Genomic DNA, 23,909 nt, shown 5'->3' with positions numbered 1-23,909 from the left:
AGGAAGTGTGTGTTAGTCTTCTAACAGTGTTCCACACTAAACCTTTACCTGACCTTTCACTTCTCTAACACATTTGGACCCACTGTGTCTCAAATGGCACCCTATTCCACTATAGAATAGGGTGCCATTTAAGACGCAAACGTAGAATAGGTCAGACATTACTAAAGAGTGGTAAGGCAGGGGGGGGTTGTGCTGTCAGTTGTTAGTGGAGGTAGAGAAAATATATAGATGTGAGCCTAACTAGTATAGAAAGATTTCAAAGCACAAGACAGAAGGGCAGTAACAAGTGATGTGCTGCTCTCCTTACAAAGTAGACAGACAGACAGACAGACAGACAGACAGACAGACAGACAGACAGACAGACAGACAGACAGACAGACAGACAGACAGACAGACAGACAGACAGACAGACAGACAGACAGACAGACAGACAGACAGACAGACAGACAGACAGACAGACACACAGACAGACAGACACACAGACAGACAGACACACAGACAGACAGACACACAGACAGACACACAGACACACAGACACACAGACAGACACACAGACACACACAACATCTCCTCTAGTGCTGGCTCACAAACTATTTTAATTAAGTTCTCCCCCAGTGGGGGAAAGTGATGCTGTGGCAACCTTGAGAGGGACACTAAGAAAACACCTGCTTCTCCAGTCCCACCTTAATGATCACGCTACAGAACACAACCAACAACGCATCACGGAACAGTAGAAAACATCAAAACAACGCTAGGATGGAAGGAATCTCGTGGCCTTCTAATTTTAGGCGCTATGTACTGTGTAGAGTACACAGATTAAATGGTAGAGCATGGGGCGCAGTCAGAGAGGTGGGGAAGTTCTCCATCATCTCTCTGTGATGTAGGATCTCCTTACAGGAAGTGAGCCGGGAAGGAGTTGTTGAGATCAGGGGGAGCTAGCTAAAGGAAAGGAAAGCGTCACTGGATCTATAGCATTCCAACACCTCAGATGCAGGTCTGCCAGCTAGGTCAACTGAAGTTTGAGGGGGAGCTCTCTCTGCTCAGTCGGTGAACAGGTAGGAGCTGAATTTATACAGAATGAACAAAAGCGGTGGTTGTGTTCATGAAAAGAGTTGACTGCAGGCTGATTGTTAGTGGAATATTTGTTGTTTCAATCCGTAGGCAAGTGTTCATATTTCTGAACAACAATGAATAACAGTTAAATATGCATTTTAAAGTAAGGCATGGGGAGAGGCTCTATGCGGGGTTTGCCAGCAAAGACAGTCTGCAGTGTTTTTGAGTGAGGTGATTTGGGGCATAATTTTTTACAATTTTTAAATGTAACCTTTATTTAACTAGGCAAGTCAGTTAAGAACAAATTCTTATTTACAATGACAGGCCTACACCAGCCAAACCTGAACGATGCTGGGCCAATTGTGCGCCGCCCTATGGGATTCCAATCACGGACCAGTTGTGATAAAGCCTGGATTCGAACCATGGTGTCTATAGTGACACTTCAAGCACTGAGAAGGCAAATACCCTCACGGCACAAGTGCCTTCCATTGCTGATGCCTGAGTGATGGACTGTGCCATCCCCGCAGCCTCTGCAATGGATTAGTCCACTGAGACAGGCACGAATCAGACAGGTGTCTTGTGTATGAAAAATATAAATAATTTGCAACTGTTTGACTAAAGAAATCTCAGTCGACCAACAGCCTAATACAACATGTGTAGACCTTACAGTGAAATGCTTACCTACGAATCCCTAACAAACAATGCAGTTAAAAAAAATACAGATAAGAATAAGAAATAAAGCAACAAGTAATTAAAGAGCAGCAGTAAAATAACGAGACTATATACAGAGGGGTACCGGCACAGAGTCAATGTGTGGGGGCACTGGGTTAGTTGAGGTAATATGTACATGTACGTAGAGTTATTAAAGTGACTATGCATAGATGATAACAACAGAGAGTAGCAGCGGTGTAAAAGAGGGGGAGAGGGGCAACGCAAATAGTCTGGGTGGCCATTTGATTAGATGTTCAGGAGTCTCATGGCTTGGGGGTAGAAGCCTCTTGGACCTAGTACCGTTTGCCGTGCGGTAGCAGAGCGAACAGTCTATGACTAGTGGCTGGAATCTTAGACAATGTTTAGGGTCTTCCTCTAACACCGCCCGGTATAGAGGTCCTGGATGGCAGGAAGCTTGGCTCCAGTGATGTACTGGGCCGTTCGCACTACCCTCTGTAGTGCCTTACGGTCTGAGGCCGAGCAGTTGCCATACCAGGCAGGGATGCAAACAGTCAGGATGCTCTTGATGCTGCAGCTGTAAAACCTTTTGAGGATCTGAGGACCCACGCCAAATCTTTTCAGTCTCCTGAGAGGGAATAGGTTTTGTCGTGCCCTCTTCACGACTGTCTTGGTGTGCTTGGACCATGTTAGTGTGTTGGTGACGTGGACACCAAGAACTTGAAGCTCTCAGCCTGCTCCACCGTAGCCCTGCTGATGAGAAAGGGGGAGTGCTCAGTCCTCTTTTTCCTGTAGTCCACAATCATCTCCTTTGTCTTGATCACATTGGGGGAGAGGTTGTTGCCCTGGCAACAGGTCTCTGACCTCCCTATAGGTTCGTCGTCTCGTCGTTGTTCAGACCTACCACGGTTGTGTAATCGGCAAACTTAACAATGGTGTTGGAGTCGTGCCTGGCCGTGCAGTCATGAGTGAACAGGGAGTACAGGAGGGAACTGAGCACGCACCCCTGAGGGACCCTTGTGTTGAGGATCAGCGTGGCGGATGTGTTGTACCTACCCTTACCACCTGGGGGCGGCCCGTCAGGAAGTCCAGGATCCAGTTGCAGAGGGAGGCGTTTAGTCCCAGGGTCCTTAGCTTAGTGATGAGCTCTGAGGGCACTATGGTGTTGAAAGCTGAGCTGTAGTCAATGAATAGCATTCTCATATAGGTGTTCCTTATGTCCAGGTGGGAAAGGGCAGTGGGGAGTGCAATAGAGATTGCATCATCTGTGGATCTGTTGGGGAGGTATGCAAATTGGAGTGGGTCTAGGGTTTCTGGGATAATGGTGTTGAAGTTAGCCATGACCAGCCTTTCAAAGCACTTCATGGCTACAGGCATGAGTGCTACGGGTTGGTAGTCATTTAGGGCAGTTACCTTAGTGTTCTTGGGCACAGGCACTATGGTGGTCTGCTTAAAACATGTTGGTATTACAGACTGACAGGGAGAGGTTGAAAATGTCAGTGAAGACACTTGCAAGTTGGTCAGCACATGCTCTCAGTACACATCCTGGTAATCCGTCTGGCCCTGCGGCCTTGTGAATGTTGACCTGTTTAAAGGTCTTACTCACATCGGATGCAAAGAGAGTGATCACAGTCTTCCGGAACAGCTGGTGCTCTCATGCTGTTTCAGTGTTATTTGCCTCGATGCGAGCATAGAAGTAGTTTGACTCATCTTGTAGGCTCGTGTCACTGGGCAGCTCCGGCTGTGCTTCCCTTTGTAGTCGGTAATAGTTTGCTCCGAAGAGCGTCAGAGTCGGTGTAGTACGATTCGATCTTTGTCCTGTATTGATGCTTTGCCTGTTTGATGGTTTTCATCGGAGGGCATAGCAGGATGTCGTATAAGCTTCCGGGTTAGAGTCCCGCTCCTTGAAAGAGGCAGCTCTAGCCTTTAGCTCAGTGATGTTGCCTATAATCCATGGCTTCTGGTTGGGGTATATACAGTTGAAGTCGGATGTTTACATACACTTAGGTTGGAGTCATTAAACTTGTTTTTCAACCACTCCACAAATGTCTTGCCAAAACAATAGTTTGTTAACAAGTCGATTAGGACATCTACTTTGTGCATGACACAAGCAATTTTTCCAACATTTGTTTACAGAGATTCTTTCATTCTTAATTCACTGTATCATAATTCCAGTGGGTCAGAAGTTTACATACACTAATTGAGGTGTAGTATCATGAGATACTCTACACCTCAGGTGGGCAATAGTTCGAGACTTCCTTAGATATCGTGCACCAGCTGTTATTTATTTACAAAAAAGACATAGTCCGCTGTTCTCTCTTGCTTGTTGAGTGTATAACCAGCCAGCTGTATGTTGATAGTATTGTCGTGCAGCCACAAATCCGTGAAGCATAAGATATTACAGTTTTGAATGTCCCGTTGGTAGTTTAATATTCCGCGTAGGTAATCGATTTTATTCTCCAAAGATTGCACATTTGCTAGCAGAATGGAAGGAAGTAGGGGTTTATTTGATCGCCTACGAATTATCAAACGTCAGCCTGCCCTCCGTCCCATTTTCTTGGCCTCCTCTTCATGCAAATCACAGGGATCTGGGCCTGTTCCCAAGAAAGCAGTATATCATTCACATCAGGCTCATCAGACTCGGGAAAAAAAGGATTCTGCCAGTCTGTGGTGAGTAATCGCAGTCCTGATGTCCAGAAGTTATTTTTAGTCATAAGAGACAGTAGCGGCAACATTATGTACAAAATAACACAATCGGTTGGGGACACGTAGAACGTCAGCCTTCTACTCCGGCGCCATTTTATTATCACAATCTGCAGTGCCTTAGACCGCAGCACCACTCGGGAGCAGCGGTGCCCACATTAAGGCCATAGACAAGGTGAGGGTACAAGCGCCAGTTGGGGAAATGAAGGTCAAGGGGGCCATGAGGCGCTGGCAGCAGAGGCTGGGCCAAGTCATGCAATAGATGGTGGTGTAGATGAGGCTGGGCCTAGTAAGGCTATGCTAGTGGACGAGGAGAGTATAGTGGGGAAGGGTAGGCGACTAGGGGGCTGGAGGAGGGTGTCATGTGGAAGAGGAAAATAAGTGGGAGAAGAAAGGAGGTGGGAGGGGAGAGGCTGGTGTGGTCAAAGGCACCAAAGAACAGTGGGGACCATATACGTACGGTCCCCACAGTGACCGTACGTATATACCCCAAGGGCAGGAGGTCAGGTTGGGAGATGGAGACGAGGAAGACGAGTCTGAGGAAGAGGACGATAAGGAAGGCTTTCTTTTCAGACTCTTCCTCAATGGGTCCAGAGCTGACAGCCAGTCATGCAGATGGGTCAAGCATTTTTTTGCGATCTGGGAAAGTTTGTAAGATCAGTACAACGCACTGTGAAAAATGAGGGTTATGGTGTCCTCTCACCCAGGAAAGGTTTAAGGTTGAGAATGTGGGACACAACCTTGCTTAAGGGTCTACCTTCAGACTCTGTTTAAATGAATAGTTTTCATGATATACGGTTGTAGAAGGGGTGAGGTTTTGGTTATTGTGATGTTGTTTAGTATCGTGGGTAGAGGGTAAGCTGAGTATGCAGCCTTTTTTTTGAAGGGGAGTGGTGAGGATTTAATGATATGAAAATGTATCATTAAAGAAAGTCTCTCTCTCTCCCTCAAGCAGGTTCAGGGACGTGAGGAACAGAGAGACCAATAAACAGAGAGGACGGGAGGAGAAATTAACATCCCTCAATCCAAGGGCAGTGTACCACTATCAGCAGACTGGGTGGTGAAGGACAGAGTAGCATTGGCTTTGACTACACCAAGGCACCTCAAGGAGCTGTTTGAAGTGAAGGGCAGCTTCATGCTTCAGAGAAGGGTGATCTTAACGGTGGGGCTGTGGTAGTGCTAGATGCACCAGGTATAGGTAGCAGAGGGGCTAAAGTAAGAGGCACACTGACTCGGTCCTCTCTTCTTTAATGATGACTGCTCCCTGAGATCAAAGGAATATGCAGATCATCCCACAGGTTCTCCTCCTCTAAGAGGTGATGTGAAGTTTCTAAAAGCAGGTCACCTCAAGTTAAGGCAACATTCTCTTACTTTACATCGAGTAGCCTGGAGTATTAGTACTTATTATATAGAACCTCACACTAGTATAAAAATGGGTCTTGTGGCTCTGTTTGAGCACCTGTTTACAGATGAAAGCTTAGCTCAAATTCCATACACTAACAAAGACAGACATGCATGTATTTGCAAACACATGAACACACACACACACACACTATAAAGACCCAGAAACAGCCCACACAGGCTTCACAGACAACGCAGCCGCCTCCTGTTTGTGCGCGTGTTTGTGCCTGTGCATTAATGCATACTGAATGTACTAACTGAATGAGAGCAATTTTGTCTGTTAGTGCTGAAGAATGACACTCAAGACCTGGGTTCAAATCGTATTTGAAATCTTTCAAATACCTGAACTGTTCTTGTTTGAGCTTGCCTGGCGCAATGGAACAAATGGAATAGCTCAGAAACTGCAAAACCCACCAGTCTGACACTCCAATCAAACGCAAAAAATATTTGAATATAAATCAAATACCACTTAAACCCAGGTCTGGTTAGTTAGCGCTGTACTGAAGAACACAGTGCTCATTCCTGAGGTATAGGGAGGGAAATGTGAAAGCCTCTCTCTCTCTCTCTCTCTCTCTCTCTCTCTCTCTCTCTCTCTCTCTCTCTCTCCACACACACACACACACACAAAGTTAGAAAAGGTTACTGCACTAATTGAGCAGCTGCTCCAGTGTCTTTGATGGGCATTAGAACCTGGGAAACATTGTCTGGCAAGATCAAAGGGAACCCTGGATAATTACTGTAGTTACCTTCAGTGATGCTGTTAAATTAACCACAAACACACAGATAGACAGACACAACCTTACCCTCACTAGCTAGCTTTATGGTGGGGGGGTAAGCACTGCGCTAGGTTAGATAGACATAGGAACGGACTGTACTAGGCTCAAGAGAGGAGAGCAGGCATAAAGCAGAGGGAAGACAGTGACTTTTTCTCAATCTAGGCAGCTAGCTTCCTTTCCTTGTGACCTTTTCTCCATGAACACTGACCTGTCACGGCAGGACAGGTGAAAGCCATTCAGGATAAACTAATCCAGTCCTTTCAGCCATTACAGTAAGGCATTGATGAAAAAAAAGAAAACGGGAGATGGTGAAAGATGTGATGGCTGAGTTAGATTATCTATTTTTAGAACGAGGTCAATGATAGCTGAGGGATTTGACTCTCCTGTGAGGAGGAGAGAGGAGGATCACACAGAGAAGAGGAGATGTGGACGGCTCATTTGGCGCTCTTTTGCTCTGGCTGTCTGTGTAAACAGGACATGAGGAGAGTAAAGGAACACTTATCCCTGCCCTGAACATGAAGAGGTACGGTACACTTATCCCTGCCCTGAACATGAAGAGGTATGGTACACTTTTAGGGGTTTCTCCGTCTTCACGTAGACCTAGTTATTTTACGTGACCAAACAGTGCCTGTTGGACATACAAAGATGTAGACATATCTTTGTGATGCCTGGAGAAGCGTTTATGATTACCAATGGGCTTGTTCCGTCCTCTTCCTACCTCTGTTGTGGCCCCTACTTCCTGTGTTGTGGCACCTCCTCTCTCCCAGCGGCAGTGACAGGGGTCTGATCCTCTCCCTGACCCTCTCCACGGTCCCCTGGAACACAAACACAACAAGACAACTGAGTACACTGTACTGAATGAATTAAACTAAATATACTACTGTAAAATCACATTATTTCCCCCCCACACACGTACGCACGCACACACAAACATACACTAAAGGCCTGCTGCCCTGCCACTACATTAACCAGAGCGACGCCTCGTTTAGCGTACCAGGTCGGCCCGGGCGGGTGGTTGGGGACCCCCGGCCACCCTGTGAGGCTCTATATTAAATAAAGAAAGAGTGCTCCAGTGTGTAAATTATTCATTTAACACGCCTTATCCTCTTCCAACAACCTTGTTAAAACACCTCAAGAGTGAAAAGCAGGAGAAAAGGAGGGGAAAAAGACAAGGGAGGAAAAATAAGAGAAAAACCTCAGAAACCATCATTCACCTGCAACTCAGCAAAAGCCTAGGTACATCACTAAGCTCTCGGAGTACTCTGCCAGAGAGAGAATTCACCCTGACACCTCCATTGTTTCAGAGTAACGGTAACGCGCACACACAAGTGCAGAGCAGTGTTTTCAGTGCATATTCATAGAATAATGGCTCTAGATGTCAGGATGAATTATAGAGGATGAGAAGGGTGGACACGCAACTCTGGAATGCTGCCTCTGTTCTTCTGCAGTCTTAAATACTTGTTTTAATTTACAACATATAGTGACTCCTCTGGGCAAAGCAGCTTTAATTCTACTTTACAAAGATTAGTCTAAATAAATGCTTAAGTAACCCATGTGCAACATATGTAAATAGGAGAGGAACACTAAACTCTAAACATACATGGCCTCATCCTGGATTTAAAAGCAAGATCAATGGTGAATCTCAATTAAAAGTGTTTCGCAGTCCAAGACTAGTCTTAGTGTGTCCGGGAAACCGCCCCTAAATATAACAACAGTGCTGTAATATGAGTCAAAATTTCAGAATACAACCACAGTACAGAAAGTCCTTGAATATCCCACAGTGTTATGCATGTTCTTTCCAGAGAGAGTGACAGAGCATGAGAGATGGGAGAGTGAGTGAGTGAGTGAGTGAGTGAGTGAGTGAGTGAGTGAGTGAGTGAGTTGAGTGAGGTGAGTGAGGTGAGTGAGGTGAGTGAGTTGAGTGAGGTGAGTGAGTATACAGTTATGAATATAGCTACTGTTCCCTGAAGGAGGGAACGAGGTATCAGGTCAAGTCCAATGGTTAAAACGGAGGCTCACACATAGCGTCCAGGACCAAAACCAGGTCCCACGTCGGCGCCATAGACTTAAGACACTGGTCTGAGCCGACGTACGCCTTTCAGAAACCACACCCACCAGAGGATGAGACCCCGGGGTAGAGCCGTCAATCCCTACATGATACGCCGAGATGGCTGCCATATAAACCATCAATGTGGAAAAAAAGAAAAGCCCTGCTCAAAAAGCTCTTGCAAGAACATCAAAATGTCCACCAAAGAACTCTGAAAACGAGACTCTTAACCTGACACTAACCCTTAAAAGCGCGCCACTTATATGTATACATCCCTCTCGTAAAGGGCGCACGTGCAAACTATATAGTCGTAATCAAGTTTGAGGGTAAACCCCTAGTTGTCAAATTCATCTTTCAAGGGCCAAACCCCCAGATCCCCTATCTGCGGTCGTCGGTGCCAAACTCTCCCGTGTGCCTGGGACAACAGATCCCGGCGACATGGAACCATGGGTCCCCGCCCAACAGGTGGATGATCTCCGGGAAACTGGATTGTCTGGTCGAATGGGGAGCCACCAGAATCAACAACAGACGCTCCTTCTGACGGACCCGCTCCACGGTGGCCTGAATTCGGTCCCACAGAGGAAACGCATAGAGCAGGGTCCGAGGCCACTGATACGCCAAAGCATCCGTTCCCAACGGTGCGCCCAGATCCCTCATTGAGAAGAACAGATGACAATACGCGTTCTCGCGATTCATAAAGATATACGTCAGATATACATCGGCCCATGGGCAACCACCAAGGGGTGCAGTCTCTACTCCTGGAAATTAGATCTGCTCCCACATTGAGAGATCCGGGAAGATACGTCGCCATGCGCAACAGGAAATGCACACTGCTCCATACGAGCAGATAACTAGCCAGGTTTTAGGAGAGAGAGAGACCGCGCCCCCCCGTGCCTGTTAATGTACGCCACCACTATCCAGTTGTCGCACCTTACCAACACATGCTGGCCCTCCAACATCGGAAGGAAATGCCTCAGTGCTAGCAGTCAGTAGCTCTAGGTGATTGATATGCAGCGCCCTTAGTGCTGTTGACCCAATCCCTCTTTCCCAGTAGCCCACAACCAGCGCTCCCCATCCCAATAAGGATGTGTGTCATGATCAGGCTGCGGGACACTACCCGGCCCATGAGAACCCCCTGCAACAGCAGTCACGGGTCCCTCAAAGGAGTCAACGCCCTTAGATACAATGGGGGATACCTTGAGCAACTGATGGCAGTGGCAAGATGCGTCAAGATACGTAGCAGTCACCCAGCGCTGAAACACACATATCAGCAGAAGTCTCAGAGGCACAGCTATCATAGAGGCCATCACACCCAATAACCGCAGGCACAAGCAAAAAAGCACAGAGTGCCTCAGCTGAAATTGTGCCAGACAGAGCCGGAATGCGACCCTCCTCTGTTGGGACAAAAACACGATTCAGAACAGAGTCCAGAAAGAGACCCAGAAACTGAATGCGCTGAGTGGGAGTCTTGTGATTTTCTTGTGATTCACTATGAACCCCAGAGACTGAATATGGGAAACCAGCGTGGCAGTGTGGAGTTCCACCTGCTTCCCTGACTCCACTACAACCAGGCTATTGTCCAGATACTCTGGCCAATACTCTGATCCCCTGGCACCACACCGGTGCCAAAGCTGCTTCCACTACCATAGAAAAGGTGCTGGGCGATAGGCAGAGCCAGAAGGACAGGACCAAAAACTCTTAGGCCACACCCTCGAAATGAAACCTCCAAAACTTTCTGTGGGGAAGACGTGTAGCCACAAGAAAATACGCAAGGACATGAACCAATCGCCGGCTTAGTGTGAGCATTTTGAACTTGCAAACCTTGATGTGCTTTTTTAAAACAACCAAGTCCAGAATGGGATGAAACGTTCCATCGCTCTTGGGAACTAAGTAGTACACACTGTAACCGCTCTGTACATCTGAGAAGGGGACCACCCGAGTAGCCTGGGCTTTGACCTCGGGGACAATTGCCGTAATTACGCCACGAAACAGAGAAGGGAGCACAGCGAACTGCAGAGACCGTATCCCTTAGTCACTGTCCTCATCACCCATGGTGAAACTGTGCATGCCAAGCCACTGGACGGGTCACGCTGCCAGTCTCCTATACATTATCTCCTGAAGGGGCAGAGCGCCACCCAGAGGACTGGGATAATTTTTGTTCTTGTTGGAATGGATGATACTGCACTCTCCTGGTACACTTTGTCCAGCTGATCCACCAAGAACCGACACTGTTTATTCGGAAGCACTGTGCTAGAATTAGCCCCGTTACTCTCTCCCTGCCTCAGACAACCCCATTACCGAGGTCGCTTCACTGGAAGACCCTTCGCTAGCAGCCCCAATCTTTCTCACAGTCAGCCCGACTCCAATGGAAGGTGAACCCAGCAAGAGACCATGGTTACACGAACTGGTCCGAGCCAAAGCTTCTTGAGAGTATTTCCACACTAGGCAAACAGGACAGCACTCGTATCTTTAATTTTCATTGTGAAACCATATAAGCAAGGGCATGGTCGGAGGTTCAAACTTGGCTGGTCAGCCTTTTTGAACTTACTCTTACCACTGGCCATCTTACTCAAGAAAGGAAGCACTGGCTACACAAGCAGAACAGATATTAGTGGGTTTTTAGTAGAGATCAACCGATTAATCGGAATGGCCGATTAATTAGGGCCGATTTCAAGTTCATAACAAATCGGTAAACAGCATTTTTGGACACCGATCATGGCCGATTACATTGAACTCCACGAGGAGACTGCATGGCAGGCTGACTACCTGTTATGCGAGTGCAGCAAGGAGCCAAGGTAAGGTGTTAGCTAGCATTAAATATATCTTATAAAACACAATCAATCTTAACCTGTTAGGGCTAGGGGGCAGTATTTACACGGCCGGATAAAAAACGTACCCGATTTAATCTGGTTATTACTACTGCCCAGAAACTAGAATATGCATATAATTATTGGCTTTGGATAGAAAACACCCTAAAGTTTCTAAAACTGTTTGAATGGTGTCTGTGAGTATAACAGAACTCATATGGCAGGCAAAAACCTGAGAAGATTCTGTACAGGAAGTGCCCTCTCTGACCATTCCTCGAGCTTCTTGACTCTTTTTATTTAAAACTTAGGATCTTTGCTGTAACGTGACACTTCCTACGGCTCCCATAGGCTCTCAGAACCCGGGAAAAAACTGAATGATGTCGAGGCAGCCCCTGGCTGAAAAACATTACCGCGTTTGGATAGTGGTCGGTCAGAGTACTATGAGACTGAGGCACGTGCACGAGGCGACCCCATGTTTTTATTTTCTCTCTCTTTGTACTAAAACACAGATTCCCGGTCGGAATATTATCGCTTTTTTACGAGAAAAATGGCATAAAAATAGATTTTAAACAGCGGTTGACATGCTTCGAAGTACGGTAATGGAATATTTAGAAATGTTTTGTCACGAAACGCGTCGTGCGCGTCACCCTTCTTTACACTTCGGATAGTGTCTTGAACGCATGAACAAAACAGAGGATATTTGAACATAACTATGGATTATTTTGAACCAAACCAACATTTGTTATTGAAGTAGAAGTCCTGGGAGTGCATTCTGACGAAGAACAGCAAAGGTAATAACATTTTTCTTATAGTAAATCTGACTTTGGTGAGGGCTAAACTTGGTTGTGTCTAAATAGCTAGCCCTGTGATGCCGGGCTATCTACTTAGAATATTGCAAAATGTGCTTTCACCGAAAAGCTAATTTAAAATCGGACATAGCAATTGCATAAAGGAGTTCTGTATCTATAATTCTTAAAATAATTGTTATGTTTTTTGTGAACGTTTATCGTGAGTAATTTAGTAAATTCACCGGAAGTTTGCGGGGGGGGTATGCTAGTTCTGAACGTCACATGCTAATGTAAAAAGCTGTTTTTTGATATAAATATGAACTTGATTGAACAAAACATGCATGTATTGTATAACATAATGTCCGAGGAGTGTCATCTGATGAAGATCATCAAAGGTTAGTGCTGCATTTAGCTGTCTTCTGGGTTTTTGTGACATTATATGCTAGCTTGAAAAATGGGTGTCTGATTATTTCTGGCTGGGTACTCTGCTGACATAATCGAATGTTTTGCTTTCGTTGTAAAGGCTTTTTGAAATCGGACAGTGTGGTTAGATTAACGAGAGTCTTGTCTTTAAAATGGTGTAAAATAGTCATACGTTTGAGAAATTGAAGTAATAGCATTTCTAAGGTATTTGAATAACGCACCACAGGATTCCACTGGCTGTTGCGTAGGTGGGACGATTTCGTCCCACCGACCCTAGAGAGGTTAACATAATCAATAGTTAACTACACATGGTTGATGATATTACTAGTTTATCTAGCTTGTCCTGTGTTGCATATAATTAATGCGTTGCCTGTTAATTTATCATTGAATCACAGCCTACTTAGCCAAACGGTGATTTAACAAGAGCATTCGCAAAAAAAAAAGCACTGTCGTTGCACCAATGTGTTCCTAACCATAAACATCAACGCTTTTCTTAAAATCAATACACAAGTATATATTTTTAAACCTGCATATTTAGTTAATATTGCCTGCTAACATGATTTTCTTTTAACCTCTCTGGGCCAGTGGGACGTTAGCGTCCCACTCTAGTCAACAGCCAGTGGAATCGCGTGGCGCGAAATACAAATACCTCAAAAATGCTATAACTTCAATTTCTCAAACATATGACTATTTTACACCATTTGATAGATAAGACTCTCGTTAATCCAACCACATTGTCCGATTTCAAAAAGGCTTTACAGCGAAAGCAAAACATTAGATTATGTCAGGAGAGTACCCTGCCAAAAATAATCACACAGCCATTTTCAAAGCAAGCATATATGTCACAAAAACCAAAACCACAGCTAAATGCAGCACTAACCTTTAATGATCTTCATCAGATGACACTCCTAGGACATTATGTTATACAATACATGCATGTTTTGTTCAATCAAGTTCATATTTATATCAAAACCCAGCTTTTACATTAGCATGTGATGTTCAGAACTAGCATACCCACCAAAAACATCCGGTGAATTTACTAAATTACTCATGATAAACGTTGACAAAATACATAACAATTATTTTAAGAATTATAGATACAGAACTCATTTATGCAAACGCTATGTCAGATTTTAAAATAGTTTTTCGGCGAAAGCACATTTCGCAATATTCTGAGAACATAGCTCGGCCATCACAGGCTAGCTAATTTGACACCCACCAAGTTTGGGGCAACCTAAACTCAGAATTACTATTAGAAAAATTGGAATACCTTTGCTGTTCTTCGTCAGAATGCACTCCCAGGACTTCTACTTCAACAACAAATGTTGGTTTGATTCCAAATAATCCATAGTTATATCTAAATACCTCCGTTTTGTTCGTGCGTTCAAGTCACTATCCGAAGGGTAACGCGCGAGCGCATTTCGTTAAAAGAAAATCAAAATATTCCATTACCGTACTTAGAAGCATGTCAAACGCTGTTTAAAAAACATTTTTATGCAATTTTTCTCGTAAAATAGCGATAATATTCCAACCGGACAACGTATTCATTCAAAGAATGAAAGAAAAAAATGGAGAAGTCTCGTGAATGCGCATCTCAGTCTCACTGTCCCCAGGCAGGCCACTTACAAACTCTGCTGCTGTACTTTGCCCAGAGACAGGAGACACGTCATTCCGCTTTCTGAACGCTTTAGAGAGCCAATGGAAGCCTTAGAAAGTGTCATGTAACAGCACAGATGTTGTAATTTCGAGAGAGATGCAACAGAAGGACAACAAATTGTCAGACAGGACACTTCCTGCATGGAATCTTCTCAGGTTTTGGCCTGCAATATGAGTTCTGTTATACTCACAGACACCATTCAAACAGTTTTAGAAACTTTAGAGCGTCGTCTATCCAAATCTACTAATTATATGCATATTCTCATTTCTGGGCAAGAGTAGTAACCAGTTTAAATCGGGTACGTTTTTTATCCGGCCGTGAAAATATATATCAAATTACTCACGATAAACGTTCAGAAAAAGCATAACAATTATTTTAAGAATTATAGATACAGAATCCTCTATGCACTCGATATGTCCGATTTTAAAATAGCTTTTCGGTGAAAGCACATTTTGCAATATTCTCAGTAGATAGCCCGGCATCACAGGGCTAGCTATTTAGACACCCACCAAGTTTGGCGTTCACTAAACTCAGGATTACTATAAGACAAATTGGATTACCTTTGCTGTTCTTCGTCAGAATGCACTCCCAGGACTTCTACTTCAACCACAAATGTTGTTTTGGTTCAAAATAATCCATAGTTATGTTCAAATATCCTCTGTTTTGTCCGTGCGTTCAGGTCCCTATCCGAAAGGTGACGCGCGGACAAATGTCGTGACAACAAATTTCAAAATATTCGATTACCGTACTTCGAAGCATGTCAAACGCTGTTTAAAATCCATTTTTATGCGATTTTTCTCGTAAAATAGCGATAATAATCCGACCGGGAGACGTTGTTTTCGTTCAAAGACTGAAAGAAGAAAATGGTGTCTTCACATGCACGCGCGCACCCGTGTCATAGTTCTCAGATCGACCACTATCCAACACCCCTACTGTTTTTCAGCCAGGGACTGCAGAGTCATCTTTCCCCGTTCTGGCGCCTTCTGAGAGCCTATGGGAGCCTTAGAAAATGTCACGTTACAGCAGAGATCCTCTGTTTTCAATAAAGAGGCTATAGAAGGCCAAGAAATGATCAGAGAGGGCACTTCCTGTATAGAATATTCTCAGGTTTTGGCCTGCCATATGAGTTCTGTTATACTCACAGACACCATTCAAACAGTTTTAGAAACTTTAGGGTGTTTTCTATCCAAATCAAACTATAGGCATATTCTAGTTTCTGGGCAGGAGTAATAACCAGATTAAATCGGGTACGTTTTTTATCCGGCCGTGTAAATACTGCCCCCTACCCAAGAGAGGTTAATATTGCCTGCTAACATGATTTTCATGTTAACAGGCAATATTAAACTAGGGAAATTTGTCACTTCTCTTGCGTTCATTGCACGCAGAGTCAGGGTACATGCAACAGTTTGGGCTGCCTGGCTCATTGCGAACCAATTTGCCAGAATTTTACGTAATTATGACATAACATTAAAGGTTGTGCAATGTAACAGCAATATTTAGACTTATGGATGCCACCCGTTCGATAAAATACGGAACGGTTCCGTATTTCACTGAAAGAATAAACGTTTTGTTTTCGAAATGATAGTTTCCGGATTTGACCATATTAATGACCTAAGGCTTGTATTTGTGTGTTATTATATTATAATTAAGTCTATGATTTGATAGAGCAGTCTGACTGAGCGGTGGTAGGCAGCAGCAGGCTCGTAAGCATTCATTTAAACAGCACTTTCATGCATTTGCCAGCAGCTCTTCGCAATGCTTCAAGCATTGTTTATGACTTCAAGCCTATCAACTCCCGAGATTAGGCTGGCAATACGAAAGTACCTATTAGAACATCCAATAGTCAAAGGTATATGAAATACAAATGGTAGAAAGAGAAATAGTCCTATAATAACTACAACCTAAAACTTCTTACCTGGGAATATTGAAGACTCATGATAAAAGGAACCACCAGCTTTCATATGTTCTCATGTTCTGAGTAAGGAACTTAAACGTTAGCTTTTTTACATGGCACATATTGCACTTTTACTTTCTTCTACAACACTTTGTTTTTGCATTATTTAAACCAAATTGAACATGTTTCATTATTTATTTGAGACTAAAATTGATTTTATTGATGTATTATATTAAGTTAAAATAAAAGTGTTCATTGTTCATTCAGTATTGTTGTAATTGCCAATATGACATAAAAATGTACATACAAATCGGCCGATTAATCGGCATCGGCTTTTTTGGTCCTCCAATAAAATCGGTATCGGCGTTGAAAAATCATTAAAAAAAAATTAATTAATATAAATAAATAAATAGATAAATAAATAGGTCGACCTCCAGTTTTTAGCAAACACAAATCCAAACCAAGCAGGAAGAATTAGCTACACAAGCAGAGCAGAAAGTAGGTAGCGTTTAGCAGATAAAAACCGATACCCAGACCCAAAATTAGCAACATCTAGGGAACGAGTACTCTCTCCCCACTAACATACACCCAAGTCCGAGCCGAATCTTGCAGTCTTTGTGTGCTTGAAAAGTTTGCAAATTGCATGTCATGTTCTTACTTCAGGTGAACAGAAGAGCAAAAAAAAATTGAAATTAATGCGAGTACTGGAATTATAGCCAGGAAGGCGGGGCTTCAAAAGCCGGGCTCGGCATCCATTATCCTGTTGGGCGCGATTTCAGTTTTTCTTCAGGTGAATACGATTCGTCGTTGACTCCCCATAGTATGGTATACCGTATGACCGACTGAAAGGGAACTAGTCCCATATCTGTGAGGCTTTAAGTCAACTGACTGACACTCCGCATTATCAACTCAGACGGTACGAATAGGAGCTAACAGGCTTTGGCCCAGCAGAGATCCATGAGGCTGCTGTGTGTGTGTGTGAGAGACATTGTGATGAGAAACCGTTTAAGGGGTCAGCTCTAAAACCATAAACCTTTTCGAATATAACCTCAGGCTTAGTATGATGACCAGAGCATGCTTCTGTCAGCTACTCAAGTAACTAATCTAATTTTCACGCACTAAAACACTGCTGTATGTACTAGTGGAGCAAGGCTGCTACACAATGTACAACAGGAGGCGAAAAGGTATGCTGCCTGTTTTTTAAAATATATTCTATGGCATCACATTTTATGTATGTTTCTGCATATCTACCAGGATGTTCAACTAAACCCAAACCTTCTGTTAAAACTGCGATTCTGATTTTGTCCTGACCTACAATCCATTGCTGTTATCAGGTTCATTTTCCCTCCACAGGGCTGGGCAGGCATTTACATTGGACCCTCCCTCCCTCCTTCCGCATCACCATCCGGGCAGTAAGCAGCAACCCCCTTGCAATGTAAATCATTACATTTGTGATTAAAGCTTTCCACTTCAAACAGGCCTGCTGTTTATACAGGCGCTGATATAGCGGGGATAAAGAGCAAGCGGCCAGAGAGATGTGTGTTTTCCTGGGCGTGTTGACTGTCATTAGCCACATTAAGGCTCCGTGTGTGTGTGTGCGTTATTTATAATGACGCACAAATGCCATTCTATCTACATACTACAGGGCTATCGATGCCTCTCGTACTGCTAGCCTATAAACTCAACATCAACTCAGCCGCAGGGCAAAGGATTGGCAATGGCATATGTCGATTTGGATTCAAAGTGATTAGGTTTCTTTAGATGGTTGTGACAGAGGAAATGGGTAGCCTTTTGTTTTATAGATTAAATTAATTGAAAAGTTCTTGAAACCATTTTCACTTCAGTTTCATTTTACTCACAAATGTCTACTGGTTAACTGAGTAAAGGCCAAACTCTTTCTGCGTCCCAAATGGAATCTTACCCGCCCTGGTCAAAAGTAGTGTACTAGACCTATATAGGCAATGAGGTGCCATTTGCCACACAATATCTGTCTAGTTAGTTTTACGCTATAACAAAGAACACTTCACCTTGTCATTGTTTTCATTACAAAACAAAATGACCGATCGACAGGTGGTCTTGCTTTCCATTCCCCTCAAACCTCACGCTAAAAGTTGGAGACAAAAACAAAAGAGCAAGGTGTTTGTTTAAAATCACATACAGCTGCACCGTACCACTGCATCCCAAATTAACCTCGACCACATGAAAAGCTGCCATCTCTATTTCGGGTAGAGGAGGAAAATTATACCCCTCCACTCTGTGCTCTGGTATTAAACCTCAATTAGTGCACGGCAGTGATGTCACCAGGGAGGAGGCTAAGGGCTCTGTTGTTGACACAGCAGGGTGCTTCACTAAATAGACTCATATCTAAAAACACCTAAGAAGTTAGTTTGTTAACTTTGTGTATAGAGGGCTAGTGTAGGCCAAGCCTTGGCTTATGGGTAGTACTGAGAAAGTTGCTGATCCCATCCAACTGGCAAGAACGGGGCTGTCATGGTGCCTCACTAACATTACAATTCCAATGTATTCGATCATTACCATTTGGGAAGCTACTAGGCCAGGCCGGCCGGGGGCCACATGCGGCCCGTGACCTGATTCAATACAGCCCGCGGAATCATGCTCAGATCCCATAAAGAATTTGCGATAGTAAAGTTTTGAAAAACGTTATTGTTATTCAAATTAAAATCCGAATGAATACTCACCTTTGTGGAATGATTTAACTCCCAACGCTTGTGGGACATTTATTTAGAAAGCACGTATAAAATAACAACTGCACGAGGACACAGTGACTGACGGGCTGACACACGTCACAGTTACAAATAGTAGCTAGCTAGAAATTACGCAATTACTTTTTCAAAGATTTAAAAGAAAAGGTAAGTAGACAATGAATGTAGGGTGTCCCGACACTTCCAGACGAAGCATGCAGAGAAATATAGGAATATGTCTTCTGAGCAGAGGGCAAGTGCATCGAAAGAGTTGCTTGCTCACTTGCAAAAGCAGCAAGGACTTTTCACAAAACTGCGTTCAGCAAACGACAGAATTGAGAGCTAGCTATGTACTGTCCCACAAAATTGCTAAACATGCAAGCCATTCACTGAGGACGAATTCATTAAAGAATGTTTAATTGACTCTGCGGGCAATACTTTTCCCCGACAAGAAAGAGCTGCTTGAAAATGTTTCCCTGTCAAGATGAACAGTGTGTTGAGGACATCGCAGAGAATATGGAACAAAAGTTGAAAGACATGGTAAAGGATTTCACCTATTTCTCCTTGGCCCTGGATGAGAGCAGTGATGCACACGACACGGCGCAGTTGTTGATATTCTTACCCCAGACTTTGAAATTAGAGGAGCTTGCTTCAGTGCAGTCAATGACGAGCACAACCACAGGGAAAGATTTATTGGAGAAGGTTAATAAGTGTGTGGCAAAGCTGGAACTGAGTTTTGAAAAGTTATCCAGTGTGACCACTGATAGGTGCCCAAACTTGACAGGAAAAACGTTGTCCTTTTGAAAAGGATACAAGATCAAGTAGGTGACCTGTACCCAGATCAGAAAACTATTTTCCTGCATTGCATTATTCATCAGGAGGTGCTCTGTAAATGTGTTCTGAATATGAGCCATGTTGTGGATATTGTCACTAAAGTGGTAAACTTCATAAGAGCAAAATCTTTAAACCAGAGGCAGTTTGTCTCACTGTTGGAAGAGACAGGTCATGCAGATCTCCCCTAACACACAAACGAGAGATGGCTGAGTTTGGGTAAGGTGCTAAAAATGGTGTGGGACCTGAAGTCGGAGATTGCTGAGTTTAATAAAATGAAAGGAAAATGTATTATAGGAGTTCCCACAACTGCAAGATAAAGAATGGTTGGCTGATTTTGCCTTCACAGTGGACATCATGGCCCTAATGAATGAACTGAATTCCAAACTACAAGGGAAGGGCCCATTCAAAAATCAGATGAAGGCTTTGACAAGGCTATACAAGGGAAAATTACTCCTCCTGACCCACTAAGCAGAAGCCAACAACCTCACCCACCTTCCGACACTATTAGTCTGTTCCCTATCATGACCAGCAGGAGAAGTATACATCGCTGCTGCGTGCTTTGAACTGTCAGTTTTCTCATTGTTTTGAGGATCTCAAATTGTTGAAAAATGACATGCTGTTGTTTTCCTCTCCTTTCACCTTAAATGTGGATAATGCTCCCACTGACCTGCAACTTCAGCTTATCGATCTTCAGTCTGATGCAGTGATTGAAGAACTATTCAAAACAATATCACTGACGAGGTTCTATGCACCTCTTGATGAACGAAACTTCCCTGTCACGTCCTGACCAGTAAAGGTGTTATTTGTTCTTATTCGTTTGGTCAGGACGTGGCAGGGGGTATTTGTTTTATGTGGTTCAGGGTGTGTTTGAGTATGTGTTCATGTAGAGGGGTATTTGATTTATTAGTCCGGGGTTTTTTGGTTAGTTCTATGTTGTTAGTTCTATGTCTGTGCTAGGGTATTGTATTTCTATGTTTAGGTATGGGGATTGGGACCTTCAATTGGAGGCAGCTGTCTATCGTTGCCTCTGATTGAAGGTCCTATATTTAGGAGTGTGTTTGTTTTGGGAATTGTGGGAGATTGTTTCTTGTTTTGCTGTATGCCTGACGAGACTGTCTAGTTTGTTTCTTGTATACGTTGTTGTGTTTTTCCTTCTTCACAAATAAAAAGAAGATGAGTATACATTTTCCCGCTGCGTTTTGGTCTACACCCTACGACACCTGTGACATTCCCAAAGATTAGGAGTCATGCTCAGAAGATGTTTGTATTGTTTGGGTCAACCTATGTATGTGAACAGATATTTTCAGTGATGAAATATAACAAGTCAAGGCACAGATCATCTCTTAATGACTCATGCAAACGTATACATAAGTATTCAGACCCTTTGTTATGAGACTCAAGCTCAGGTGCATCCTGTTTCCATTGATCATCCTTTAGATGTTTCTACAACTTGATTGGAGTCCACCTCTAGTAAATTCAATTGACTGGACATGATTTGGAAAGGCACACACACACACACACACACACACACACACACACACACACACACACACACACACACACACACACACACACACACACACACACACACGTCTATATAAGGTCTCACAGTTGACAGTGTATGTCGGAGCAAAAACCAAGCCATGAGGTCGAAGGAATTGTCCGTAGAGCTCCGGGACAAGATTGTGTCCAGGCACAGATCTGGGGAAGGGTACCAAAAAATGTCTGCAACATTGAAGGTCCCCAAGAACACAGTGGCCTCCATCATTCTTAAATGGAAGAAGTTTGGAACCACCCAGATTCTTCCTAGAACTGGCTGCCTGGCTAAATTGAGAAATCGGGGGAGAAGGGCCTTGATCAGGGTGACCAAGAATCCAATGGTCACTCTGACAGAGCTCCAGAGTTCCTCTGTGGAGATGGGAGAACCTTCTAGAAGGACAACCATCTTTGCAGCACTCCACCAATCAGGCCTTAATGTTAGAGTTGCCAGACGGAAGCCACTCCTCAGTAAATGGCACTTATTAGTCCTCTTGGAGTTTGCCAAAAGGTGGGGATGCTTTTCAGCGGCAGGGACTGGGAGACTAGTCAGGATCGAGGGAAAGATGAACTGAGAAATGTACAGAGAGATCCTTGATGAAAACCTTCTCCAGAGGGCTAAGGACCTCAGACTGGGGCGAAGGTTAAAGTTCCAACAGGACAACAACCCTAAGCACACAGCCAAGACAACACAGGAGTGTCTTTGGGACAAGTCTCTGAATTTCCTTGAGTGGCCCAGCCAGAGCCCGGACTTGAATCGGATCGAATGTTTCTGGAGAGACCTAAAAAAAGCAGTGAAGCGACACTCCCCATCCAACCTATCAGCAAATGAGAGGATTTGCAGAGAAGAATGGGAAAAACTCCCCAAATATAGGTGTGTCAAGCTCGTAGTGTCATACACAAGAACACTGGAGGCTGTAATTGCTGCCGAAGGTGTTTCAACAAAGTACTGATTCATGGGTCTGAATACTTATGTAAATGTGATATTTCTATTTGACATTTTTTATAAATTAGCAAAAATGGCTAAAAACCTGTTTTTGCTTTGTCATTATGAGGTATTCTGTGTAGACTGATGAATATATTTGTTTAATCCATTTTAGAACAAGGCTGTAACATAACAAAATTGGAAAAATTCAAGGGGTCTGAATACTTTCCGAATACACCGTATATAGTTGAAAGTCAGTGTATTTTTGCTTCAATAGAATGATAAGGGGCGTGCAACTATATGTATTTTGTGTGAAAACCTTAGTGCAACACATTCGGCATAAAATCGTTTTCATCAATGACAACAGAGGTGCAACGCTATTTGACTAGCAGCCACACAAGTAAATTAGCTTACAATGTAGCAAGCAGAGGTTGACCGTTTAATCGGCATGGCCGATTAACTAGGGCCGATTTCAAGTTTTCATAACAGTCGGTAATCAACCTTTTTGGATGGCGATTACATTGCAATCCACGAGGAAACTGTGTGACAGGCTGACCACCTGTTACGCGAGTGCAGCGTCAAAAGGACCTTGTGGCTGCAAGGAGCCAAGGTAAGTTGCTAGCTAGCATTACACTTATAAAAAAACAAATCAATCTTCACAATCACTAGTTAATTATATAACTAGGTTAATTAGCTTGTCCTGCATTGCATATAATCAATGCAGTACCTGTTAATTTATCTTTGAATCACAGCCTACTTCAACTTTGCCAAATGGGTGATGACTTAAAAGCGCATTCGCGAAAAATGTACAGTTGAAGTCAGAAGTTTACATACACTTAAGTTGGAGTCATTAAAGCTCATTTTTCAACCACTCCACAAATTTCTTGTTAACAAACTACAGTTTTGGCAAGTCGGTTAGGACATCTACTTTGTGCACGATACAAGTAATTTTTCCAACAATTGTTTACAGACAGATTATTTCACTTATAACACTGTATAACAATTCCAGTGGGTCAGAAGTTTACATACACTAAGTTGACTGTGCCTTTAAACAGCTTGGAAAATTCCAGAAAATGATGTCATGGCTTAAGAAGCTTCTGATAGACTAATTGACATCATTTGAGTCAATTGGAGGTGTACCTGTGGATGTATTTCAAGGCCTACCTTCCAACTCAGTGCCTCTTTCCTTGACATCATGGGAAAATCAAGAGAAATCAGCTAAGACCTCAGAAAAAAAATTGTAGACCTCCACAAGTCTGGTTCATCCTTGGGAGCAATTTCCAAACACCTGAAGGTACAACGTTCATCTGTACAAACAATAGTACGCAAGTATAAACACCATGGGACCATGCAGCCGTCATACTGCTCAGGAAGGAGACGCATTCTGTCTCCTAGAGATGAACGTACTTTGGTGCAAAAAGTGCAAATCAATCCCAGAACAACAGCAAAGGACATTGTGAAGATGCTGGAGAAAACCGGTACAAAAGTATCTATATCCACAGTAAAACGAGTCCTATATCGACATAACCTGAAAGGCCGCTCAGCAATGAAGAAGCCACTGCCCCAAAACCGCCATAAAAAAGCCAGACTACGGTTTGCAACTGCACATGGGGACAAAGATCGTACTTTTTGGAGAAATGTCCTCTGGTGTGATGAAACAAAAATAGAACTGTTTGGCCATAATGACCATCGTC

General features: G+C 43.6%; 1 protein-coding gene across 2 annotated transcripts in view; it reads right to left on the bottom strand.

The window, feature by feature from the left end:
• Nucleotides 1–23,909, bottom strand: part of LOC106590042 (zinc finger protein 438) — a 103,313-nt gene that overhangs the window by 25,063 nt on the left and 54,341 nt on the right. The window contains exon 2 of one of the 2 annotated variants that reach the window (XM_014180542.2): nucleotides 7,293–7,417. The gene's annotated coding sequence lies outside the window, so the exon portion shown is untranslated. The remainder of the gene's footprint in view (nucleotides 1–7,292; nucleotides 7,418–23,909) is intronic. The other variant, XM_014180541.2, reaches the window with a different exon arrangement.

Source organism: Salmo salar, chromosome ssa29, assembly GCF_905237065.1.
Source record: "Salmo salar chromosome ssa29, Ssal_v3.1, whole genome shotgun sequence".
Lineage (NCBI taxonomy): Eukaryota > Metazoa > Chordata > Actinopteri > Salmoniformes > Salmonidae > Salmo > Salmo salar.
Note: the sequence above shows the minus strand (reverse complement) of the source record. Positions and strands in the feature narration are given on the sequence as shown.